Here is a 6,000-nt window from a genome sequence, read left to right on the forward strand (position 1 = left end):
CATTGGATTCTGAGGTTCCTTAACATATTCAGTCGTAAAAATAGATGAAAAATCATTTTCAAAGCAATCAATCTCATGTAAAAACGAAGATCATGATGAAGATCTTCCCATGGTAAATCATCAACACACAGGATTTCACGAATTTGCTAATCAGTGTGAACAAGTTTGGAAAATGTTGTTGAATCTGAGTTTGATGTTGAAAGTGATTCTTCATGGACCACATTCATTAAATCAATTTCGGTTGAAGAAGGGTCGAAAAATGACTACACGGCCTGATACGCAATTTCACATGGACTCAAAGGCATAACATCCCCAAATGAATCTATCTCAGATTCGGAAGGTACGATCCAAGGATCATCATAAACAATAGTGTCTGATGAAATCATATGAACGGTTGCAGTAGAAGATGATTCGTTGATTGGAGGAAAAGGAAAAGTTCCTAGTAAACTAGAATCTTTAACTAGTCCTACTCCAACATCCTTATATGGGATAGTTGTTTTGCCGACATGCTGAATACTTTCAGAAGAGGCTGGCTCGGATGAAAAGTAAGTTAGCTAGTCTATAGTTACAATCTTTCCATTATGAGGGAACTTTATAAGCCGAAAGACTGATGAAACAACAACTTTCATAGCATGAGACCAACTATGACCCAAGAGAAGGTTGTAATCTAGAGGGGCATCAACCACCTCCACATCTAGATTAACAGTTTTGCCTTCAACCCCTATAGGTAAATCCTGTAGAATGCCAAAAGGATGGAACCCATGACCATCAAAGGCCTTTAGAATTGTCGGGATTGATTAAGTGTAGGAGAACCAAGCAATCTTAAACACTGGATCGACAGAATACACGTTGAGGCTCCCTCATCAATCACAATCCTATAACAAGGTTTGTTTTTGACTAACATTGGAATCTGGAAATCCATTTGATGAGGTAAGCGCGGTGTACTATTTTCTAGATGGAAAATTATGAGGTTTGAGTCCTGAACATCAACAGCTCCTATAGCCGACAATAGCAATTTACGCTGTGCTGGACATGATTGCAACACTTCCAAAGCCAACATTGCTGAAGGTGAAATAGCCAAATCTTCAACAATGTTATAGTTATGAGCCGCTCTCGAATGTGGATTGAAAGCTGACTTTTGAAGTATACCCTTGGCGGGCGGTTTGATTACTAAGTCTAGGTTAGGTTTCTCGATCTGTAGTGGATCAGAACCGTGAGTTGAAGTTGATGGGTTCGAATTAGAAGATTCTGCTTCCTTACCATCAACAGGACTTTTACTTCCATAATCTTGCGATTGAGTCAGAATCCTAACATGGGACATCATCATTATGGGTTCTTCAGAGGCATTTGAGGAAGAACCTATCATCTTACTATCTGGGTTCTTCAGAGGCATTTGAGGAAGAACCTATCATCTTACTATCTTGACTAGGAAAAGGATCCTTCAAAACAGCAGGCGTTTAGGAACCTTTGACGATTTTCGCAACCTCTGCATGATGAGGGAGTCTCTTGTAAAATGCTCTTCATCACAAATGAGACAAGGATAATGAGGTTTGTGTTTCTCATCAGTAGATTCTGTTTTTTCTGGTTTCTCTTTCGAACTTTTATCTGTTTTATTTTTCTTCTTCCCTTTCTTTTTATCACCGGATTTTGATTTTTCCGTAGATGACTCTACAACATGAATATCGACAGAAATTTCTGCTAAAGAATCTCCTGTCGGGGAATCTGGTAAAGTTATGATAGGAGAAGAATTATTGGAAGATTTCTTCTTACTTTTGGTATTAACTGTACCAATCATACCATCAGTGGCATGAGACCCTGAAGGAGCTGCAGTTATTTGATTTTGTTTGGGAAGGTTGGGAATTTTCTCGTGTAATGTACTGGACTGCGTATAAACTAAGTCAAGGTACTGAGCTTGAGCAATCACTTGCTCTTCAGTAACGACTCCTGCCTTAGCTACATCCTCAGTGATCTTCGGTAATAAATATTTTACAAACCATTCAGCTAAGATCTGATCCAGAATAAAAACCTTCACTAAACGTCGTCGACGTCTCCATTCATGAATGTCATCTGAAATGTAAGTGGACGTTGATTGTTTTAATGAAGTTAATAATTTTGTACCATTGTCATATCTGACTGGCAATTGAAAATGAGTTAAAAATGAAGTAGCTAACTGACTAAAGATATAAAAAGTGGCTTGCAGTAACTCAATGTACCACTTGGCCACAAGACCAATTAGAGTGCGGTGGAAAAGCCTTAAACGAATTGAATCATCTGAAATGGAGTTAGATGCACACCAGAGGTGGTAAGTCATCACATGGATTGACGGGTCCTCTCTGGATTTACCTTCAAACTTAGGAATATCACTAGGTAACTTATTCGGCATTGGTGGCCAAAATGGAAGATAGTTAATTGGATCGTTCGTAAGGCGCGACAAGTTAGGCAAGTCCAAAGTTGCAATGAACGGTAACTAACGATTAGGGTCCCTAAAACCCTGGGTCATGAGACCAGCCCCAGGAGGAGGATATCCAGGATAACTAGGAATTGGAATCGCATTTGGGATATTATATCCTCCCGGAAAACCAGGATTAACCAGACAATACTAAGGTTGTTGAGGTTGTTGATATGTATATCCAGGATACGGTTGATACTGATAGATTGGCTGTTGCACAGTAGGACCAAATTGGTACTGTCTCTGGTACGATTGATAAGTAAATTGAGGTTGACTCGTGACAACCATACTTGGACCAGGTTGTCCTACAGGCATTTGAACCGAAGTATGAATTGTGGATCCAAACTGAGGTAAAGATGTCTGAGGAGTTGATACAGGAACAGCAGAAACCGGAGCTGTCGATACTCCAGAAGTAGGTGGGGTAGATTGAACAGATGTTGCAACAGTTGTAGCGGTCGTTTGAGGTGGAGTACAAAGCGTACTAGGCCCAGGCTGAGAAACTACAGAAGGTGCAGAAGTTTGAATAATAGACTGGACAGGTTGCTAGGGTGAACCAGAAACCAAGGGTTGCCCAAATTGAGATGACAACTGCACATTTGGTTGCAAGATCTATTGAGATTGAGATGGATCCCACACTAAGTTCATTCTAGGGTACAGACCCATAGCAGGTTGAGAATATTGAAGACCATAACCGGGTTGAGGGTAGGGTTGATAATTCAAAGGTACATTTCCAGCTCCTTGGACAAATGATTGACTGGAAAGTGGTTGTAAACCTTGGGTTGGGTACTGATACTGGGGTTGACCTTGAGGTACATATTGATACTGGGGTTGACCTTGAGGTAGATACTGAGTCTGGGGTTGACCTTGAGGAATGTATTGTCCCGTAGGTATGTACTGTCCTTGAGGTTGCCCCCCAGGCAGAAATTGGGTACCTTGAGGTTGCCCCCCAGGTGATAATTGATGACTTTGAGGCTACCCCCCAGGAGGTAACTGGCCACCTTGAGGTTGCGGATTAGGAATAGTACCTGACATCATAAGAATATCTTCTACACTCAAAGACTTAGTTCTGTTATTATCAGTTAATAACCCTTGTTTAATAGGTTGAGGAGATGCTCCCAAAAATGTACCAGTAAGTGACTGATACCTAGAGGGAACAGAAGGACTGCCGTATAAAAAGGTCTCTGGAGATTGAGAAAACATGGAGGACTATCTTGACATATTTAATGGAGGATAATAACCCCTAGGTGTTGGGTGAAAAGGAATGCGAGGTGGTGAAAAACTTAGTCCTGAGTTTTCCAAAAAATTGGTCAATGAAAGATACCAAGCGTTGCTCCTAGGTGGACTGTAAAAGATCAACTCACACTCCCTAAGTTCTATAACTGGTTGATTTTCAGGGATAGGGATACTTTCTTTCGGAGTAACAAGTTCTTCAATAGCAATAAGTCCAGAAGGAAGATTTTGGGTAATGACTCTTTCTACCCTGGGTGAACCAGGACCACTGGAAGTTGGAGAGGAAAATCCTAATGTTGGAGTAGCAACAAATTCAGTTTTAGGTTCAGATATTTCAGGTTCCTTAGCTAAATCACTAGTAGATGAAAAACTACCAGTAACTTCAGAAAATGAAATAGATTGCAGATTATAATATGTTACTAGAGCTTGATAATCAGTATGTATAACCAATGAAGACTCTCCTTCTTCAGGTGACCCAACTCTACTGTCACTAGGAGTTACAAGGGCTCGAAGCCCTTCAAGCTGGCTCAATGAAAACTCAGAAGGTTGGCCCCAAAGTCTACGGGAATTCCTCGGTAATTCAACCACGATTAAATATTTTAACTACTTCACACGCAAACAAAGAAAAATCTCAATGAAAACCACCTAAAGCCTTTAAAGAACCAAACAATTTTGAATCACACGCCTAAAGAATCTAGGAAGTAAAACCACACTCAAACAATAACTTTTCGTACCAAAAAAACTAGTTGGTGATGAAATCCAATGTCGCAGAATTCAATACAGAAATGGCGGTTGGAACAGTTACCCCGGCAACCTCCTTAATCAATAGACTAGCACAAGTTTCTCCACTAAACCGTCTCGAGTGAAGAGAACCCCCCAGAAAATCCAAGTGAGTCTAGCTGACGTCTGCTCCAGGTATAGTGGGATCTTCCCTCCACCATCACCTTAGGAAAGAATCCTACAGAATATGGTCACTATGGTTGCCAACGGAAACAAATATACCTGGGGGAACAGTCTACGATCTGATACGCACACAAGGGCAGAGTAACAAGCTCAATCCCCTTGAAGGCTCCTTGACATAATCCAAGGTTTACCAACAAGTGACCCCAGGCTCCTCGACAATGGTTAATCCGAGGTTTACCATTTTTAATACGTGAATATCTTCTATCATTCCCAATGAGGAAGGATTGATTCCCACACTGGTTCAGATATGATCTCATGCTTCTCCTTTAAGAGGAGTGTTGTGGAGGTAAATCCTCTCTGCGGACAGAGACGATCCCTACTAGCCCAGACCGGGTCTAGCAACAATCAAACAATGCTATCATGCAAGTTCCTAATTGCAAATTAAAAGTGGATGATGAGAACCTACTTGGATTCCAATGCTAATATTCGTAGAAGAGATGTCGCTCTCGTTCCTTTGCCTCGACCGGTCACGATCCCTGCGATCTCCGTGATGGGACACCTGCACATGCAAAGAACAACACAAATACAAGCATAAAATCCAATAGATGCAATTATATATCAGTCAGAAAAGATATAACTCAACATCAATCATAAGACAATGAGAGTGGAACCATAATGATAGTCATCTATTATTGATAAATAAAAGGAAGAATACAACCATAGTTCTGACGTTAAATCCTCCTTTGGCTGGGTAGTCAGCTACACAAGTCTTGCAAAGCTTGTTGGGATGGGAAACAAGCCTCTCTCTCTTGGGTGACAAGAATATCCTCACTTAGATTTGGCCTTATGGGTGCAAAGAAGGCTCTTGCAACTTCAAACTCTTGAACTCCTAGAATTCTCTATCACTATGCTAGAACTGGAACTAGCTTGCTCAAGGCATAGAGACAAGCTTTTATAGATAGAGAGGAAAGAGATAGGATCAACCACATTATTCATGGGATTGGCTTTATCACTTGGAAACTTCCATGAAAGGTGGCAAACCACTTCCCTTCTATGGAGATTCGAAGCCAAACCATCCTAGCTCAACATAGATTCAGTTGGTGGATGGGTTAAGGAGAACCTTCAGAAGCTTGTTCATTGAAAAATTTACTCAATTCAGTTGGCGCAAGTGCGAATCTGAGACAGAGCACCAATGGCGCGCCCTCTTTAGAGGATTTCCCTCATGGGCGTGGGCAGTGAACTGTGGACCCGCGCTAATGAAAAAAGAGTTGTTTTCATGGGTATTCTGTAGGAGATGTCTTCAGGGCATATGAAGCTCATACTTAGAGGAATATAATGCAAGTGGTTTCAGGTCATGTCACTTCTCACAGGTCCCAGAATGAGTCCTCCAGTGTGCGGGTGAAGGGTAACAGGGACGG

Source organism: Pinus tabuliformis, chromosome 4_1, assembly GCF_031772625.1.
Source record: "Pinus tabuliformis cultivar Carrire ecotype Pingquan chromosome 4_1, CPIR1, whole genome shotgun sequence".
Taxonomy (NCBI): Eukaryota; Viridiplantae; Streptophyta; class Pinopsida; order Pinales; family Pinaceae; genus Pinus; species Pinus tabuliformis.